Consider the following 21,907-nt stretch of genomic DNA (forward strand, 5'->3'; position numbering starts at 1 on the left):
TGAAAGCATGATGGCAATCAGAACCACCAAGAGACTGGAACGCATGCTCCCTGAGAGCTGGGACTCACCTTATTCCCTGGTGTCTCCCAGGATCCCCCTCAGTGCTTTGCACACTGTAGGCGCTCATGAATGTGGAGCCCTTGAGCAGAAACAGTGCTGATGAAGTGCTCGGCTGGTGAAGGCATTGCGCTGGGCTCCTCACTGCCCCGGTTCATCAAACCCATCCGACAACAACGACACCAAGCAAGCAATATTTCCCACCATGTCACAGACGGGAAACAGAGCCATAGAGAGGTTGGTCCAGCTGCCAGGGGCACACGGCATGTGCATGGCCAGACCAGGATTCAAAGCCACCTGTGTCAACACCAAAGCCTGACTGCTGAGCCACACTCCCTCCCAGACTCATCCCTCCTCCCAGGATGGATGCCTGGCACTCTCTACGGCTTGAGTTACAACAAGCCCAAGTTGTGGTGGGAATGCAGGAGAGGAAAGGGTTAATTCTGCCTAGTGCAGCCAGAAGTCAGAGACCTGGAAAGCCAGGAAGTGACATTTGATCTGTGTGGCTTCTCTGTTGTTAGCTTCCTTCCATGCTGGCATTGGTTTAATTCGAATTCATTAAATGAGAATAAAAATTAATTGAAATCATTTGAGCAAGTGTTAAAAGGCTCAAGTCTTGCCTGGAGGAATAAAGTACAAAATGCACCTATAGCCTGCTGGTAAGAATTTTCTTTGTAATTGTATATACTTTTTTAAATAGGCAATTTCTGCATATAGAACAGACTTTAAAGTATGCCTTTCTTGCCCCATTCCCTGCCCCTACCTGCTCCTTAGCTGACCGGTTTTCTTCCCAGAAAGTAACGACTATTACCAGTTTATTTGTGGGACCATCCTTAGGTGCTCCATGTTTGTAAGCATGTAAATATATATCATGTTTATATACAAATGATAGCATGTTTTGTACTCTGTTCTACATTGTGGTTTTCTTTTCTGCTTCTTTGTTTATATAGGTTCATAAATAATTGTATTATTCTTTTTAAGAATTGTATTCCATTGTATGGCTCTTAACACAATTTATTTAAGCAGTCTCCTATTAATGGGCACTTAGGTTTTTAATCTTTTGATATGATACTGTAATACAAAACTCTGAAGAAAAAAAAAAAAGGCCTGGCACGGTGGCTCATGCCTATAATTCCAGCACTTTGGGAGGCCGAGGCAGGCAGATCACTTGAGGCCAGGAGTTTGAGACCACCCTGGCCAACATGGTGAAACCCTGTCATTACTAAAAATCCAAAAATTAGCCAGGTGTGGTGGCCCATGCCTGTAGTCCCAGCTGAGGCAGGAGAATTGCTTGAACCTGGGAAGTGGAGGTTGCAGTGAGCTGAGATTGCACCACTGCACTCCAGCCTGGGCGACACAGTGAGACCCTGTCTCAAAAATAAATAAATAAATAAGTAAGAATAAAATAAAAATTAAAATAAACTAGAACTCTGTACCCACATCAATTTGCCTGAGTCTGACAGTAGAACTATGAGATAAATGCTCAGAAGTGTAATTTCTGGACACATCTGGAGTGTGTGTTTCTGACTGTGGCAGGTATAACCACAAGGGTTCCCTAGAGTGCGTTGCATCTTACACCCCCACCAGCAATAGATGAGTGTGACTGTTTCCCTGTAGTCTTATCAACACAGGGCACTATCTAACTTTTTGATTTTTGTCAATTTGGTAGTTGAACAATAGCTTTTCCAACCAGCTTTAATTTTCCTGTCTCTTACTATAAGTTCTAAGGTTTAGGATGTCTTCGCCAGTCTCAGAGTTATTGAAGCTTCTTATTCTGTGAATTTCTCTATTATTTGATGGTGATACTCTGGAGAAGCTTCAGCTAGAGATGGAGTACCTCTGCCATCTGGATGGTTCTGGGGAAAGCCATTGGGTTCTGTTCACAACTCATCAGTGGATTCCCTGAAAACAAGCAACTGGCCTAGACTTTGCCAGGCAGGTAGAGGCTGTGGAGGGGAGAGCCCAGACGTTCACAGTTCACACACCTGCCCTCCAATCTCAGCTCCTCCACTGTTATGGGCTGAATCATGTTCCCAAAAATTCATATGTTGGGGTCCTAACCCCCAGCACCTCAGAATGGAACTATATTTGGAGATAGGGTCTTAAAGAAGGTAACTGAGTTAAAGAAAGTGGGCCCTTGTCCGATAGGACTGAGTCCTTATATAGAAGGAAAATCTGGACACAGAGACACACAGAGGAAACACCATGAGAAGACCCAGAAAAGATAGCCAGCCACAAGCCAAGGAGAGGCACCAGGAACACATTTTCCTTCATGACCTTGAAAAGGAACCAACCCAGTGACATCTTGATCATGGACATCTGGCCTCGGAACAGCGAGACAGTAAATTTCTGTTGTTCTTTGTCTGACAGCCCTGGGAAACTAATACCGCCACTGAGTGGACAGCGCCCTGGGCAAGGTGCTTCACCTGTGGAGGCTGTTTTCTCATCTGCAGAAGGGGTGTACTCACCCCTTCCTCACAGATGACTGCAAGAGCCTGGCTCATGCCTGCAGTTTGAGGCTTTAAGCGTGAGAGGTAGCCCCCACCCACTCCATAGTGGACCCAAAGGACCTCAGTTCAGATCCTGAGAAGGAATTTGCTTCAATCACCTGAGAGATTTGCTCAGTGTCTCACACACCCACAGCCAAGGCCACGCAGCAGAGTGAACGCTGGATGCCTGGGCTCCCTCTTACTTCTGCCATCAAATAAAGGCTTATTAGCCTTTCTGAGCTTTAGTTTTCTCATCTGTGCAATGAGGAAGAGAGTGGATGCAATGATCTCTAAGGATGCTCTGGCTAATATTCTATCATTTGCTTTGAGGAAGGTAATCAGATGCATATATTCATTCTCTGCAAATGAGGGCAATGCCCATACATGAGATCACAGTTTTTTTTCCTAATGCTGCTGCTTCCTTGGAAAGCAGTTCCTAGAAGAACAGCTTGGAAGAGGAAACCATAAACTGATCTATGAAGATAGTAAACCAGTCTTTCTAAAGAAATCAGTGATTTACCTGTAGCTAGCTGCTGCACTTACTACAATTGTCCCTGAATTCTATTATCTGGAGGTGGGCTAAGAAATGGCAATATTTCTCTCAAGCCTATCATGGACAAAAAATATTGAGTTCACTACTACAAACATATACCAGGCACCTACTGAGTGTCGGGGGTGGCACTGGGCCCAGGACCATTCTGCCCCAGCCCAACGTCCCAGCCCTGCCCCATGCCAACCATCAGGCTTTGGCTGAGTTGCTCCACGTTTCTAAGTGTCAGTTTCTTCATTTGCTAAATAGCTCTTATAATAACATCTACTTCACAGGACTGGAGAGACCCAAGGAGGTAGTGTTCATAAAGGCTGTAGCCTGGATCCAAGCTCCAGAGAGGGTCGCTCTGTTATTGGCATGACGTCATGTCTTCGCGGTGACCATCCTAAGGACCAGGCTCGAGCGCTCCTTTTGGGAGTGGCTAGGATCTAATTAGTGTCTGAGGCCTGCTGCTGCCATTTCTGGCTTGGTCTGAGTCATCATCAATTATCCGGCAGCCAGGGGACAGAGCAGAGCCTGGCAAGGAAGGACAGAGCATCTAAGGATGGGGACCGCCTGACTGCCACCTGGGCACCTTGTCACAGTGCAGGGGCAGGAGTGAAAATGGCCCAGGTCTGAACAAAGTATCTGTCCCCTTGGACAGGCCAGGTTTCCCTTCCGGGAATGGGAATGGGGTGATCTCTACAGCCCCTGCCTGGGCTATCATGCTGGGACTTTAGCTAGCTTGTCTCCATGAAAGGTTTAGAAATTAGGTGTAAACAATATTTTCATCGTGATAAAATACACATAACATAAAATTTTCCTTTTAAATCATTTTAGTTGTTGTTGGAAAAAATACTGTATTTTCTTGAAGACACAATATACATATTTCATAAGTTAATGTTTGAACAGGTAGGACTGCTCTTTCAAAGAATGTCTCCATTTTAATGTGATATTGTTTCTTGTTATCTTTATTTAGGTTTTATTTTCTTTTTTGAACGTTCATTTTAGATAGAGGGGGTGCATATGCAAGTTTGTTACGTGAATATATTGCACCAGGTTGTGAACATAGGACTCAATAGGTACTGTTGACCCATGCTCCCTTCCTCCCTCCCGCCTCTAGAGTCCTCAGTGTCTACTGTTCCTGTGTTTATGTCCATGGGTGCTGAATGTTTAGCTCCCACTTGTAAGTGAGAACATGCAGTACTTGGTTTTCTGTTCCTGCATTAATTTGCTGATAATTATAGCCTCCAGCTGCATCCATGTTGCTGCAAAGGACATGATTTCCTTCTTTTTTAAGGCTGCATAGTATTCCGTGGTATATATGCACCACATTTTATTTATCTAGTCCACCATTGATGGGCACCTAGTTTGATTCCACGTCTTTGCTATTGTGAATAGTGCAGCAATGAGCATGAGCGCATGAACAGGAGTCTTTTGATAGAATGATTTATTTTCCTTTGGGTATATACCCAGTAATGGGATTGCTGGGTCGAATGGTAACTCTGTTTTAACCTCTCTGAGAAATCTCCAAACTGCTTTCCACAGTGGCTGAACTAATTTACATTCCAACCCACAGTGTATAAGCATTCCCTTTCCTCTGCAGCCTCACCAGCATCTTTTGGTTTTGTGTGTGTGTGTGTGTGTGTGTGTGTGTGTGTGTGTGTGTGTGTTTTGAGACGGAGTCTCCCTCTGTCGCCAGGCTGGAGTGCAGTGGCGCGATCTCGGCTCACTGCAAGCTCCGCCCCCTGGGTTCACGCCATTCTCCTGCCTCAGCCCCCTGAGTAGCTGGGACTACAGGCGCCCACCACTACGCCCGGCGAATTTTTTGTATATTTAGTAGAGACGGGGTTTCACCGTGTTAGCCAGGATGGTCTCCATCTCCTGACCTTGTGATCCACCCGCCTCGGCCTCCCAAAGTGCTGGGATTACAGGCGTGAGCCACCGCGCCCGGCGTGTGTGTGGTTTTTGTTGTTGTTGTTGTTTTGTTTTTACTATTTATTTATTTAAATTTGTATTTTCGGTTCAGGGGTACATGTGCAGGTTTGTTATACAGGTAAATGCATGTCACAAAGGTTTGATGTACAGATTATTTTGCCACCTAGGTACTAAGCCTAGTACCCGATAGCTTTTTTCTCTGCTCCTCTCCCTCCTCCAGGTCCCAGTGTGCGTTGTTCCCCTCTTTGTATCCATGCGTTCCCATCATTTACCTACCACTTATAGGTAAGAACATGTGGTACTTGGTTTTCTGTTCCTGCATTAGTTTGCTAAGACCTCTAGCTCCACCCCTGTTCCTACAAAAGACATAATCTTGTTCTTTTTTAAGGCTGCATGGTATTCCATGGTGTATATGTACCATATTTTCTTTATCCAGTCTTGCATTGATGGGCATTTAGGTTAATTTCATGTCTTTGCTATTGTGAATAGTGCTGCAATGAACGTATGTGTGCATGTGTCTTTATGATAGAATAATTTATATTATTTTGGGTATATCCCCAGCAATATTACTAGGTCAAATGGTAGTTCTGTTTTTGCCTCTTTGAGGAATCACCATAGTGCTTTCCGCAATGGTTGAATTAATTTACACTCCCACCAACAGTGTATAAGTGCTCCCTTTTCTCCATAACCTTGCCAACATCTGTTATTTTTTGACTTTTTAATAATAGCCATTCTGAGTGGTGTGGAATGGTATCTCGTTGTGGTTTTGATTTGCATTTCTCTAATGAGCAGTAATATTGAGCTTTTTTTCCATATGCTTGTTGGCTGAATGGATGTCTTCTTTTGAAAAGTGTCTATTCATGTCCTTTGCCCACTTTTTAATTATTATTATTATTACACTTTAAGTTTTAGGGTACATGTGCACAATGTGCAGGTTAGTTACATACGCATACATGTGCCATGCTGGTGTGCTGCACCCATTAACTCGTCATTTACCATTAGGCATATCTTCTAATGCTATCCCTCCCCCCTCCCCACACCCCACAACAGTCCCCAGAGTGTGATGTTCCCTTTCCTGTGTCCACGTGTTCTCATTGTTCAATTCCCATCTATGAGTGAGAACATGCGGTGTTTGGTTTTTTGTCTTTGCGATAGTTTACTGAGAATGATGATTTCCAATTTCATCCATGTCCCTACAAAGGACATGAACTCATCATTTTTTATTTTGCCCACTTTTTAATGGGGCTTTTTTTTGTAAATTTGTTTAAATTCCTTATAGATGCCAGATATTAGACCTTTGTCAGATGCATAGTTTGCAAATATTTTCTCCCATTCTATAGGTTGTCTGTTTACTCTGTTGATAGTTTCTTTTGCTGTGCAAGAGCTCTTTAGTTTAATATGATTCCATTTGTCAATCTTTGCTTTCGTTGCAATTGCTTTTAGCATCTTAATCATGAAATCTTTGCCATTTCTTATGTCCAGAAGAGTATTGCCTAGGTTGTCTTCCAGGGTTTTTATAGTTTTGGGTTTTACATTTAAGTCTTTAATTTATCTTGAGTTGATTTTTATGTGTGGTGTAAGGAAGAGCTCCAGTTTCAAGCTTCTGCTTATCACTACCCAGTTATCCCAGCACCATTTATTGAATATAGAGTCCTTTTCTTATTGTTTGTTTTGACAACTTTGTTGAAGATCATTTGCAGGTGTGCAGCCTTATTTCTGAGGTCTCTATTCTGTTCCATTGGTCTATGTGTTTGTTTCTGTACCAGTACCATGCTGTTTGGGTTACTGTAGCCCTGTAGTATAGTTTGAAGTTGGGTTGTGTGATGCCTCCTACCTTGTTCTTTTTGCTTAGGATTGCATTGGCAATTTGGGTTCTTTTTTGGTTCCATATGAATTTTAAAATAGCTTTTTTCTAGTTTTGTGAAGAATGTCATTGGTACCTTGATAGGAATAACATTGAATCTGTAAATTTCTTTGAGCAGTATGGCCATTTTAATAATACTGATTCTTTCTGTCCATCAGCATGGAGTGTCATTCTATTTGTTTGTGTCATCTCTTATTTCTTTGACCAATGTTTTATAATTCTTATTACAGAAATCTTTCGCCTCCCTAGTTAGCTGTATTCCTAGGTATTTTATTCTTTTTGTGACAATTTTGAACGGGATTGTGTTCCTAATTTGGCTATCAGCTTGGCTGTTGTTGGTGTATAGGAGTGCTAGTGATTTTCTATCCTAAAACCTTGCTGAAGTTGTTTATCAGCTTAAGGAACTTTTGGGCCAAGACTATGGGGTTATCTAGATATAGAATCATGTAATCTAAAGACAGGGATGGTTTGAATCCCTCTCTTCCTATCTGGATGTCCCTTATTTTTTGTCTTGCCTGTTTGCTCTGGCCAAGATTTCCAAGACTATGTTGAATAGCAGTGGTGAGAGAGGGCATTCTTGTCTTATTCCAGTTCTCAGGGGGAATGGTTCCAGCTTTTGTCTGTTCAGTATGATGTTGGCTGTGGGTTTGTCATAGATGGCTCTTATTATTTTGAGGTGTTTCCCTTTATGCCTAGTTTGTTGAGGACTTCTAAACCATTTTTAAGTTTGCAGTTCAGTGGTGTTAAGTGTATTCAAATGGACTCCCTACCTCCAGAACTTTTTATCTTCACAAACTGATAGTCTGTACCCATGAAACAATAACTTCCCTTTCCCCCTTTTCCTCAGACCCTGATAACCACCATTCTATTTTCTGTCTCTGGTTTGACTGTTCTAGGTACCTCACACAAGTGGAATCATGTATTATTTACATTCCCATCAACAGTGTACAAGGGTTCCAATTTCTCCACATCTTTGCTGACACTTGTTTTCTCTTTTTTGATAGAAGTTACCTTAAGGGTGCAAATAAAAGATTTAGAAATCTTTTGCTTTGCGTATTCTTTGTGAACACAAGCATGTCTTTTGGGCATAAACCTCAGGTCATTAAATTAAGCATTAAGTGTGGCTTTCTTTAATACTGTATAATTATCTAATGCCTACTTTGACTTACTACTCTGCTAAATGGTGGAAAGGTAATCACAATTATTATTCAGTGTCCATCCCTGCATTGAAGTTGTACGTAACTTCCAGAGAGTTCATAGTGCCAATGTGTCGGATGAGGTGGATGGTGAGATGTGCATCTGGTCCTCACTGTTGTCCTGTAGGGGCACTTGCTGAGATCTCCTCCTTTCCACCGGTGAGCACATGTGTTACTGCTAAGTCACTGTGTCAGCCAGCATGATTAGTTGCAGATGACAGAATCTACTCCAGTAGTTTAAGCAGAACAAGATTTATTAGAAGGCTGGAAGTTGCACAGAATATCTGGAAAGGCCTGAGGACAGAATTTAAATGTCTCACTCCAAGAACAACACAGCCAGAAGAGACGCCACCCACTGCAGGACTCACACAGTGGACACGCAGCATGGCCAATGATGCCTGCAGCCTGGCATGGCAATTCAAGACTGGATGCTATTAGCTTCATCGCAGCTGCTTTAAAAGGAGTGGACCTCTCCCCAGCCCTTCTGAAGACAGGATATATCCTCCCCACAAGGCCTTCTTTGTGCCCTGCCACGAATCTGGAGAAACTAGGGTGTGCTTTGCGACCTAATTTACAGTAAAAGTAGCGAAGCTATCAGGGAGTTTGAATAGGCAGCGGGGAGCAGCCTATAGGCAGCATAATTTTAGGTTCCTGATTAAAGGCCCTTCAAGCATCTTTGAGCTACTCCCAGGCATGCCCCTGGGGCCTTCTTGGGCCGTCTGTTGTGTCGTACTACATGGATTTCCCCTTCTGGGGGTTGTTACCTCCCAAGGCTCTACCCAGAAAAACAGTTATGGTGCCCTCTACTTTCAGGCCTGGGTTTTCCATCGTCTTCCCCACCCTGGGGTTAGAGAGCCTCCCAAGAAGGACAGGGCTCAAGAGCCTCCTGAGGGACCCTCTGACATGAACCTCTCCTCTCTCCTGCCCCAACTTTCATACCCAGGGGTCTCTTGATCTTGTTTTGGAGGTGGGGATCTGGCTCTTTTTTCTTTTTTATTTTTTTGACAGGCTCTCGCTCTGTCACTCAGGCTAGATGGAGTACAGTGGCACAATCATAGCTCACTGTGGTCTCGAACTCCTGGGCTCAAGTAATCCTCCTGCCTCAGCCTCTCGAGTAGCTGGAACTACAGGAGGGCCACCATGACCAGCTAATTCTTTATTTTTATTTTTTGTAGTGATGGGATCTTGCTGTGTTGCTCGGGCTGGTCTTGAACTCAAGCGATCCTTCCACTTCGGCCTCTCAAATGTTGAGATTATAGGCATGAACCATGCCAGGCTTAGTTCCTCTGTATCTATTCATTCTCCTAAATTTATTGTATTGTCTAGAATTTTGCAAGCTCCCCTGAGGGCCTCAACTTTTAAAACTGAAAGGGCTTGCTTAGCTTTCCTTCTTGGACGTACTAAGTACAACGTACTCACCCTGGCTGTTTGGGTGAGTGAGGGGACCAGGGCTATGAGGAAATGAAAGGACAAAAACCATCTAAGCACTTCAACCTATTGTCCCGCTATGTCTAATGTGTCCTCTCTGTGTCTAGTTGGTCATCGGCACAATCTCATAGGTTTATTCTCTTAGAACAGGAAGGAGGGGACAGTGACACTCTCTAGGGAGTGCAGAACAGGGGCCAGGCAGGTGCACATGTCATCTCCAATCCTCACAAAACCTTGCAGGGCAGGTGCTGCAGCCTAATATCACAGATGGGAAAGACAAGACTCTGGGAGGTAAACTCATCTCATAGAGACTATGCAGTGATGGGGGGAGCTGGCACTCTCTCATATCTTTCTAATTCCAAACCCGGAGCTTTTGCCAACAGCTCTTTTGTGAATTCACTCATTTTGAACTTTCCATCATAAAGCAAGAATTCATCTTTTTTAACCATATCTGCGCTGTTGAAGTGGGAAGCCAGGAATGCTACACATTTAGTCTGAAGGCTAAATTTCTTTTTGCATTCTTTAGATAATTCTGATTTTCTGCTCATGCCCTTGGCAGGGGAGGACAGGAGCATAATTAGAACTGTGACATCTGAAGATAAAGGAAAGCTGTTTTTTTACCCCCACCTGGGTCTGAGCTTGGTATTCTTCGACGTGAAAGCAATGGGGCTGATGGGGGAGGAGCAGAGAACAGTGAGATGCACCTGCTCATTGAGAGCTCTGCTGGCAACCGACATTCCTTTCTGCATTCCAGCTGATCTGCATTCTTGAGCTTGTGGTAGCCATTGCTCATGTTCACCAATGTCTGGCTCTCCTCCCTTTCCAGGTGCACAGAGCATGGCATTTCTCAACCCCCTGCAGAGGGGCAGGGCTGCTGGACCAGTCCCAGTCAATGAAATGTGGATGGAAGTGACCGTAAATTGAAAACATTGTAAGTCAGAAATGCATTTAATTTACTTAATCCTAGCTTACCTTAAACTGCTCAGAACACTTACATTAGGCTCCAGTTGGGCAAAATCATCCTGCACAAAACCTATCTTATAATAACATGTTGGATATCTCTTGTAATTTATTGAATACTCTACTGAATATAAAAAACAAAATTGTTGTAGGGGCACTCGAAGTATGGTTTTTATTGAATGCCTATCACCTTTGCACCATTGTAAAGCCAAAAAATCATAAGTGGAACAATTATAAGCCGGGGACTGCCTGTAGATGGGGCCACGTTGGGAGGGGGTATTGGTGCTGTGTCCCAGTGACATGAAAGGAAAGCAAGGGTATTGCTGGGGAGGAGGATACATAGTCATGAGGAACCTAGAGAATGCCTATCTGCCTCTAGGCACAGCGGTGTGCGGGGTGTGAGAGAGAACATCCTCCACTGACAAGGGCCACAGAAGTCCTAACATTATCAAGGCTAAAGGCCATAATAACATTAGTCCCTGATGGCCCCAAGGTATATTATATGGTGGCAATCAGCACTGGTAGGGTTTAGGGAATCTTGCCAGGTGCAGGGAGATTTCTGAAACTCCCACTCAGTATCATGTCTGGATGTGGATCCTGCAGAGAAGAGGAGACCCCTAGGGAATGGACACCCCCCATCAATGCTGATGGTTACCTACAGAGGAAGTCTTGCAGAAAGCACGCTGACTCCCTCTTCAAACCAAATTCTGGCTGATGCCAAAGCCCATGCCTTCCTCCACATTGTATCAGCTCCTTGGTGAATAAACTCTGGTGGTTTATCCTGGGTTGTAAATTATCTTGCCAGGCACTCTTATCTAAGAGTTGAGTCCTGTGATTTCTTTCAAAGGATCTATTGTTGAGATTTCTAATTTTCAAACATTCTTTCAGAAAGATGGTGGGGTATGATTGCCAAAGAAAAGCTAAGAAGAACTTATGGGGCCATCAGTTCAGGAAAGAAAATGTCAACGGCTGAACTTAGCCAATGACATCAACCCTAAATTTTCACTTAACTAAAGAAAGAATATTTTTAGTCTTTCTGCTGCCTCTTGAAATTCTCTACTGATTTGACTTGGTGAAGGACATCTTGAAAATAGCAAGAACTGTTTATTGAAAACGTATATGGAGGACCTATATTAGTGCCCACCAAAATTTATTGTCTTCTTCCAGAGTAGTGGGATTGAAACTGGGTCCACAGCTGCCCAACGGCCCAACAAGTCTCTGTTCCCAGCATCCCTTGATCCTTCTCTTTGGGGCCTTAGGATCTTGAGATGCTTGCTCCATGCCTCAGCTCCAGCCACTCAGCCAACTTGGCCCCTGGATTACCACGTAGACCAGAGCTGCTCTGTCATTTCAGCACTCTTCTGGGGCAAGAATAGACTTCTGTGTTCCTTCAGAGTGTGAATGATTTTCCCTCTTTCTTACAGTAGCTCACTGCTCTTCCCAGTACCACCCCTGTGAGCTGGGCCATGTGCTGGGCATTTTACAGATATTATCCCATGGAACACTCACCAACTCTGTGAGGTAGGATTAATATTCCTCTTTTACAGATGAGAAAATGGGTTAGGGCCCAAGTGTCCGTTGACCCACAGAGTGGAAAATGTGGTATACATACACAATGGAATACTACTCAGCCATTAAAAAGAATGAAATAATGTCTTTTGCAGCAACTTGGATAGAGCTGGAGGCCATTATTCTGAGTGAAGTAACTCAGGAATGGAAAACTAAATACCATATGTTCTCACTTATAAGTGGGAGCTAAGCTATGAGGACACAAATGCATACAGAGTGTATAATGGACTTTGGAAACTCAAAAGGGGGAGGGCAAGAGGAGGGTGAGGAATAAGAACCTACATATTGAGTACAACGTACACTGCTGGGGTGACAAGTGCACTAAAATTTCAGAAATCGCTGGTATATAATTCATTCATGTGACCAAAAGCCTTTTGTACCCCAAAAGCTATTGAAATAAAAAATTAAATTAATAAAGAAAGAAAATGGGCTGGGGGAGGAAATGTTACTAGTCCAAGATCTTAGAGATAGTAAGTGGTGGAGGCTGCCCCTGAGGCCCAGTCCTTGGTCCTTCCACACATCACACTGGGATAAACAAAGAAAAACAAAACCACACCAAACTGGGAGGAAACAAAATACACAGCATCCTCCAAGCCTATCAAGGAAGGTCGGCTGCTCCAGGAGATCAGAGTGCTGGAGCCTATGTATGTCAGACAGCATAATGGGCTGTTAAGAACGATTAGGCAGTCGGCTGCAATCTCTCAGAACATCGAGAGAGGGTGATGTATTCTGTAACTCCAGCTAAATGTCTTCACCTCCAGCCCATCTTGGTAAACAGCATCTCGTCTGGCCTATTGGGATTTGTCCATCCTGGCAGGTCACAGCTGCGTGGGGCAAACACCCTGCTGCTACAGGATCTGAGGTCCATGCTGGAAAATCCTGGAGACTCTCTGTGAGGGGTGGGAACAGGATGGGCTGTGGAGTCAGTTGCTAGGCATCCTCACTCTGCCACCTTCCTTGCTGGGGGAACTAGAGAAGTACTTTCCCTCTCTGAGCCTCAATTTCCTCACCTGAAAGATGGAGCTGGTATCTTCCCCACTGACTACTAGGAGGTTAGACTGGATACTTAATTGCACATAATACAAAGTCCTGATGAGTCATTTTTTTATATATCACCCAGTAAGGGTTTGCTTCTTAATGAGTACAAAGGATGTAGTTTGGCCTTGGGGAGAGGTAGATTCAAGAAAATCCCATTGCTAGTATCGATAAAACCTGACATTTCTTGAGGACTAACATACAGCACCCTAATTCTCATACTGCTGCAAGATGGAGAATATATTCCCCACTTTGCAGATGAGTAAACTGAGGCTCAAAGAGCTTAAGGGACATGATTAGGTCACACAGTTAAGAAGTAACAGGTCTGGTGGGTGTCCCCAGGTCCGATGCCAGGAACTTCTCTGCTCACAACTCTCAGAAAGACTTGACACTTTTTTTTGGAAGATTTAGACTCCCAGTGCAACATCTCTGACCAACAACTGGAATGAGAGAACTTTGAGCTTGCCACTCCCCAAGAATGACCTTACTACCCAGGCTGGTAACGTCCTCAATGCCTCTGGTCTCTGCCACTGTGGTCCATCTCCTGCACGGCCCCACCCAAGCAATCTTCCTAAGCTCTAAATCTGACTGTGCCACTGTCCTGCACTAAATGCCTCAATGGCTCCTCATTGCCCTCAAGAGAAAGTCTAACTCCTTAGCCAGAAGCTCAGGGCTGCTGCTGAGCTTTCTAGGCCCCCTCCCATTTCCTTTCCCTAGGATCTTGTGTCTCTATCAGGTTTGGGTGGATCTTCTCTCTCCTTAACTTTAGGAATTTCTGCTTTCCCACCTCTGTGCCTTTGGCTGCATACTTCCCTCCACTTGGAATTTCATTCCCAAACCTCTTCACCCTCCCAATCCTCCATTTCTTGCCCCCTGAAGTCCTACGTACCTTTCAACATCCACTTTCTGATGTGGCTTTCCTATGAGATGACCTCAGAACTTGCTACTGGAAGAGACCTTCAGTAGATATCTGTAAATTGAATGTTTCTTCAGTCCCCCTTACCAGGTGCACCTGAATTTCCTGACTGTTTAAATTTAAGGGGCATTGACTCCATGAATGGCTCCACAATTGAGTCCTTATTGGTTTTAGCCTGGCCACAGTGATGGATTCAAAATGAGCACACAACCCAACTCAGGCCAATCAGAGCCAATAGGACTCAACTTTTTTTGTTCACGTTGACTAATAATGCAGATTTTCTTTTTACATACTAGATTTGAATAAGGAAGCATGTGACCCGGGATATCGCTGGTGGGCATCTTGCAACCATGAGCCTATGGGGACTGCAACCATTCTGAGGAAGCAGAAATGCCAGATTCCATTTACATTGTTAGAGCAGCTGGATCACACCTCTCCTAAAGCCACTGAACCATTCAGTTATGGAAGCCACTCAGTTGTATTTATTGTGAATGGCTATAGTCTTCCTTCCCAACATTTTCCCCAACCTAATGGCCCAAAACTTTTAGAAAGGAGGAACCTCTTTCCTTGGATAATCATCCTGGTCTGTTGGTTTTAGGTTCCCAGGATGTACATAGATGTCACTGAGAAATTTCTCCTTCCTATAGTATTTCTCTTGGGAAACAAAACCCATAAAAAGGATGTTAAAATGAAGTTCTGAGACTACAAATAATTCTGTAACAAAATATTTTTCTATAATTACAACTTCTCTCAAAGGAACATGAAAAGCAAACAGAAAAAAAGGGAAAGAATGAATGGATCCTGTTAAATGAAGCAAGAGGTGGAGAGAAGTGAAATGGATTCTGTTAGATGAAGCAGGAGCTAGAGAGAAGTGAATTACTCTGCTTAATGGAGGGAGAAAATTTTTGAATTCTCAGAGCAGTTCAGGAGGACAGTATGAAGATACAGGTGATATGAGAAAGAAGTTGTCAGCAGAAATTCTCTGTGGGTGGTAAGATGAGATTGGCGGGAGAAGAGAAAGGGACATTTGTAAGCACCTCCCTCCAGTCAGCACTCTTCATCTTCTTATCTTGGATAAAGTCTACTGCATCCACGGAATAGGTGCTAATAAATATTAATTAAATAAATGAATGGATGAACAAACCAGCCAAAGTTACAAGGACTTTACAAATGCACATCAAGAAAAATAACTCTGAGGTTAGGCAAATTTCCAGGTGATAAACCTTAACAGTGTCATTTTCAATAAGTGAGCTAGGGTGAAACCTGTGCCAATGCTATTTCCAAATATAGATAAATATGCCTAAACTTACTCCCTTATCCCTCATGCCTCAGTGATATGAAGATAGAATGAGAGAAAGATAATTGAAACTGACACAGAGTCTCTTTGCATAGAGAGTCCTGTGAGACTGACTTTACCTAACAGGTCAGTTCTTATCTAGGGACTAGAGGAGAAACTGTGATCCCCCCAGGCCAGAGGCTGAGGGAAGAGTCTTGAAGCTTGAAGAATACAAAGCTGCAGAAGAAGGAACATAGTTTCCAAAATGAAAGTTAATTAAACTCGTTCATTTATTCATTCATTCACTCGTTCATCCATTCTTCTGCCAGTGTACCGGGTGTTCGTGAAATATACGTTCATAGAGTGTGTAGTCTGGTGGGAGATAACAAGTAATTATAAAAATAAAAGGAAATACAAAAAATTACTTTATAAAAACAAATAATAAATGTCCAAAGAAGGATGTAGAAGTCTCTGAAGTCTGGGGCATCAGGAAAGGCCTCCCCAAGGGACGTGGGCAGGACCACATTGCGATTTTAGAGTCTTAAGCACTTTTGCTTCCGTGGGCCTCTTCGTTTCTTAAACAAAATTTTAACAAGTTATTTTATGGCTATATTGGTATGTTGGTGATAAAGATGAGTATATTTCTGGCTGTATTCTTTATTATATATTTATTATGGCCCTATCAACATTTTTCTTTTTAAGATAAACTGAAATTGAAACACTTTATAGGCCCATGATATTTTTAGCGCATGGTGCCTTTGGTGCTTAATGAATATGCTGGCCCTGGAACTGGGTTTGGGCCCAGATCCTAAGGAGGCAGACGAGGGGTCTCTCAAGAGCAGAGAACAGCCTATACAATGGTTTTCATGGACCATGCTGGCAAGGCTGGGGTCTCATGAGCTGGGGGTGAAGAGGGGTGAGCTGAGGCAGGAAAGCACACAGGGGCCACATTGTGGGAACCAGGCTTACTTTTTAAGATTCCTCTGGCTTTGCATCTGGCATGATCCTTCTCCCTTCAAGATCCACCTGGATGCTGCCACCTCCATGGGCCATTCCCCAGTCTTCTCATCCTGGATGACTCTCCTCTTCCTCCCCCAGCTCCCACATCCTCCATCTGTCCTGCTCAAGGCTGACATCTGTGCCCTAATCCCTCTTGCCAGGACTCTGGGTTTCACAGGATAGGCACTCACTGCCCCAGCATACGTGGAGAGGGAGCTTCCTGGTTCCTCCTACAAGGGACATCTCCAGGTGTCAGAGAATGCCTGCAGCATGCAGCCCTTACTGCTGGTGCTGCCTTCCTCTATGGCGACACCAATCTCAGTTGGAGTTTCCTTGTGTTGTGCTGAGAAGGCCCTCACAGCCTTGTCTCGGAAAAGATTACAAAATTGCATTTCTCTCACTCTGGGAGGTCATATGTCCATCCTGAGCCAATCATGGGTCTAGGTGATAGGGTGCTTTGTTTGGCTAAATCTGGTCGTATATGCACCTCTTATGCTAGGAGTGGAGTCAAGTTCACTCAAACACCAGGGACTGAGTAAGGGAAAGGATTTTTCCAAAAGAAGAGGGAGGTGCTGTTCCCAGCATAGGGTTCATGAGTGAGTGGGCACAGCAAAAGATGAAACCTACTCTGTTCTCCCACCATCAGTGAGTGCCAGGAGAGGGGGACCATGTTACTCCTCTCAGATGCTTGGAATAGTCAGGGCAATGCCTTGTCCAAAGCTCAGACAATATTCCCAGTAGAGAAGATACCACCTGCCTCTTACAAAGTCAGGAAACCTCACCAGAACTAAATCCGACTCCAACTACACCTTTCACCAGTGTGGTGACCAAAGACACGTCTTTTAAAATCTTTTGGGGCTTTATTTCCCCCAGAGATGCTGATAGAGAGCTGGTTATGAGATAGCCCTCAGGGACACGCTGGGAGAATGTCCTCCCCCTCCATCCTCAGGGGGCACTAGTGTGTTCACCTTCACTACTAATGTTTGGATTCCCTGGAGTCAAGAATCATGTCGTATTTATCTCTAAACCTCAGTTTTCTTACCTGTGAAGTGGGGATAATTTCAACCTTGAAAGACAATTGAGAAAGCAAAATAAAATCACGAATGCAAGGTGCTTATTGAAAAAAAAAATGAATGAACCCAAAGCTGAAACACAGGTAAATTATGCTAAGTCAGTGTCAAGGAAGGATGAGGGAAGAAAAGAAGAGAGTGGAGGAAAGAGACATAATTCTTCCCATTTTTGTTCTTCACAACAGCAAGCAAAGGCAGCCCTGCAGAGCTGCAGGCTCAGGAGGGCGGGAGAGCTGCTGGCAAAGCTGTTATTCCCAAGGCTGTTAATTGTGGGAGCGTTTGCTTCTCTCCCCACGGCATTTTTGGCTCTCAATTTAATATCCCCCCTTCCTTTTTGAGTAGTTTCAAATGTGTAAATATCTCAGAGAACATTAAATCCTGAAAAGGGGGAGAAAGTGGAAGGAGAGGAAGGGAAGGCTGTGTGTAGGGGAGGAGAGGGTGTTGATACAACATTATAGAGCTTCAGTTGGAAAGGAAAAGAAGGAGAGAAGTGGGACGTGGCCATGAGAAGAGAAGGCAGGCCAGTGAGAGTGGCCTTTGTGGCCAGCACCTATCCACCCAGCCCCCACATCCCTCTGGGCCAGCCCTGCAGGTGAGAGCTCTCGATTTGCCAGGAACCCTGCAAAGCTCTTCTTTCAACCAATCTTGAATGAAATGTAAGGAGACGCTCACGTTGTGCATGCAGTGAGGGGAGTTTCTCCTTATATTTTGCATCCTCGGCCCCTCACTCTCAGCCCAGTCTGGGCCCCATTCATAAAAACCTTCAAGGAAGACAGGATTCCCATCTCCTCTTTACAGATGGGAAGGCTGAGGCATAGAGAGCCTGAGTAAGTGAACCAAGCTCACACAGGAGATGAACACCCAAGATTCAAAATCAGACCATTGGGATTCAGAGCCCACAGTTGCAAATCTTTACTCTCATGCCTTGATATGCCCAGAGCACCCCGCCCCAAAACACCCAAAACAGACCTTCTGAACCAGAAAGGCCTCAAACCCATTTCTTCCCCGTCTGTAACATTCTGCTACTGGCCCTCTGTTGCAGCCCACTCCCTCTTCCCTAATGTAGAGGGAGATATGGAGTGGGAAGAATGGGAGGGATGATTGGGAGACACGGGGCGGCCTTTCTGGGAGCCTTCTCCTGTCACCTGGCCAGTGCTCCACACTGAGGTCTTCAGTTCCAGCCCTGGGCTCCAGGCTCCCTCTCCTATGCTCCAGCTCCATGGAGCAGACACAGACCTCAAATTTTACAGGACTTACTTGCCAGCTTGGGAGAAAGGGAAGCACTCTAAAACAGTGGCTTCTAAAAAAAAGCAGTTTATTGAGATATAATTCACACACCATACCATGGATTCATTTAAAGTATAAAATTCGACAGCTTTTAGTGCATTCACAGAATTAACAATTCTCACCACAATCAATTTTAGAACATCTTCATACCCTAAAAAATACCCTGCCACTTAGCCATCTCCTCTCCACCTCCCAGCCCCTGTCAACTACTGATCTACTAATGTACTTTCTGTCACCATAGATTTGCTTTTTACAGACATTTCATAGAAATGGAATCATATAACATGTGGTCCTTTGTGACTGGCTTCTTTCGCTTGGCATGTTTTCAAAGTTCATCCTGCTGTAGCGTGAATCAGTACTTTGCTCCTTTTTATGGCTGAATACTACTCCATCGAATGAATACACACTTTAAAAAAAGATGTATCAGTTGATGGATTTGGGGTGCTAGGTGGCTTTTTAAGGGATAAGACAATGCATACAGCTGGTAGGGGAAGAATGACAGTAAAATGGTTTAATCCTAAAACAGCTTCAACTCCAAACCTTCTGAGCTTATTCAGGGAGCCCAGGACAGCTCCTTTGAGCAAACGCTACTGCACCAGTGACTAGCCCTACGTTAGAGACAAGGACACGGAGTCCCAGGAACTTGTGCTCAAGGTCACCTAAGTGCCAAAAAGCAGGAGAGAGCTCAGAGTTCTAAGCTTCCACACCTCTCGAAGCCAACTCAGCAAGATCATCTCATACAATCTAAGTTGCCATCAATTGTGAAAACATGTTTTTGACACACCACTAGGAAAGAGAAAATGCTGCCAGCTAAACTATGATACATGGCTTTCTGGAAACATCAGTTGCAAGATGCATTACAATTTCAGAGATGTTAAAATCTGAGTGAAAATGTGTGCTAAATTGATGATATACAGTCTCTTTCTGTAAGTGTTGGATGGTTCTAAACATGCTTCCCCATCTTCTCTTCCTCTGCCCAGTTCTGCTTCCTTCCTTCTGATTCTTGTCTTAATGAGCTCTCACCCAAGGACCTCAAGCTATGATCCCCAGCTTCCTTCTTTCTTCCCTTCTTTCTATTTGCCATCTAATCGGTAACCTCACCTGGCCAGTCCTCTAAAGGACTCTTCACTGTGGCCAACCCTTTCCATCCCAACTGCCATGGCCCTAGCTCTGTCCTCTTCCTTTTCCCCGCGCACACCTGCAGCCCCTCCCATCCTCTGCACTGCCGGATCGCCCATGAGACAATGTGGCCTTGCTCCCCGTAAGCCTGTGCTCCCCTTCAGCCACCTATGGAATAGAGTCGAAACTCCTTACTACAACACCCAGGTCCCAGCTTTTCTCCTGGGTCTCCCTGCAGGCTTGGGTCCCAGACACTGCATTAGAGACAAGGACACTGAGTGCTTCCGCACCTGGTAGACGTGCTGTGGGAGGAGCATGCTCCACATGCCCTGCCTTTATCCTGGGGTCCTCCTCCAGAAATGCTTTTCCTGCATTCTCATTTCGGACACCCCTTCATGGGGCTCCACCTGTCTCCCATTTCTAGCTGAACCAACAGCTCCTTTGTTTTACTCCAAGGCTCCTTGCACGGCCCACTGTTGTAGCCCTTGGCTGTGCTGTGGAGCACACAGAATGGGGGCCTCACACCACAAGGCAGTAGCTGTGTGATACTGGCTAAGTCACAGGATGTCCTAGAAAGCTGCAGAGGAGGAGCCCTTTCATTTGCTCTCTCCGGGCATCACTGCTTCTCCCCCAGTCCCTTTTCAGCTCCGCCACAAAAGAGGAAGGGGTGCTGATTCTCGATAGCCAGGGCCTTCCATGGAGCTGAGGGGAAACTGTGCCTCAGTGATTAGCACCAAGGGCACTGTGCTCTCTGGCACTCTGGTCTCAGACAGGTGGAGCCTGTTCCCCAGGGCACACACCTCTCTCCCTCCCAGGGAGCTGTGTGAGTGAGTGTGTTCAGCCCCAGCTCATGCTAGCCAGAGATTTAGTTTTGGAAGGGGAGTGCCAGTTGGAGAAAAGGCTTATCAAGACCTCCAACCTAAGTTGCTTATTTCAGTCCAGATTTTACCAGAGAGTTCTGCTCTCAGGGAGGTGGTGGGGCTGTTGGTTTCAGACAGTTGCCCAGTTAATTAAGCACTTCCTGGTGAACACTCGGCTCTTGCTCCTTGCAGATAGTTCTCCTGCACTGAACAGGGAGGAAGGTGAGCAGCAGGGCTTGACTGAGGGTTTCCTGGACCTGCATCCCAATACCACCTGGATACAAACAAAACATCTCCTTTCACTTCAAACAGTAAGTGCAACACTGTTGCCATTGTCTTCATCTTCATCCTGCTCACGTGTGTTTCCCTTTGTAGCCTGTGCATCCTTTTAGGGAAGATGCATGTCTTATTCATCAATGTTCAAACAAGGCCCAGAGCAGAGCCAGTGCTCTCCTTGCTGGGTTATTTGAAGCACACGATTTGGGTCTAATTATTCTAGTGAGTAACAGGGGACAACGATGACTGTGTTCTAGAATGTGACCCTATTGGACTATTAGGGAGGGGGAGGATTTCTGTACACATCATTAAGAAAGAAAGACAGCGACATCTTTGTGGTATCTGTGTCTGGGATTGGGCCAAGCCGAGAGGCCTTGCGGTCTCCTCTGAGCAGTGTGGACCTGCCCCTCACAACCGATTGCCAGGAGCCCTGGCCTCCCTTCATCTTCCAAGCTGAAATTGAATGCCCTTGCTTCTTTATAAAACTGCAGCCCTTGGCATCTCTTCTATTCATTGTGAGTTTGAAGAACTGCAGGAACCAGAGTGGTCCAGTGAGCCCCAGCGACTTGCACGTATTGCAGCTCTATGAAGGAGGAAAATGAGAGAATGCACAGGGAATGATGGAGATGGCATTTCTGGACTTCAGGCTCTCACTGTTCTCTCCCTTTGAGAATTCTGAGATAAACAAAAATTGCACCCCATGCTGGCCAGCTGTTTTCATAGTGGGCATTCATTAGTGATGCCTCTGTTTGGCTGGGACAACAATTGTGAGGAGTTTGGGGGCAATGGGATCAGGTCTGAGGTGCTCCATTTTGGCACTGTGGACACCCTGGGGTTGATGTCCTTTAAGGCTGAGAGCAGAGACCCGGAAGACTTGAGCTTCTCTCAGAAGCACATGACTCCTCCTCTTTGATTCTGGTTGACCCCAAACTAAGGACCTATATATCCAGTCCTTATCAAATCTCCTACTGGCTCTGTAAACTTACCATGTATATATCTGATTGTCCTCCTTCTCCCTGGTCACCTCATCTCTCTCTCT

The 21,907-nt window shown here is 44.8% G+C and overlaps 1 long non-coding RNA gene across 1 annotated transcript; it reads left to right on the top strand.

The window, feature by feature from the left end:
• Positions 1–565: 565 nt before the first annotated feature.
• Positions 566–21,405, top strand: LOC129059629 (uncharacterized). Its single transcript, XR_010140181.1, has 3 exons — positions 566–716; positions 10,328–10,432; positions 20,785–21,405. It is a non-coding gene; the product is annotated as an uncharacterized LOC129059629 (long non-coding RNA).
• The last annotated feature ends 502 nt before the right edge of the window (positions 21,406–21,907 follow it).

This window comes from Pongo abelii, chromosome 4 (genome assembly GCF_028885655.2).
Source record: "Pongo abelii isolate AG06213 chromosome 4, NHGRI_mPonAbe1-v2.0_pri, whole genome shotgun sequence".
NCBI classification, from domain to species: Eukaryota; Metazoa; Chordata; class Mammalia; order Primates; family Hominidae; genus Pongo; species Pongo abelii.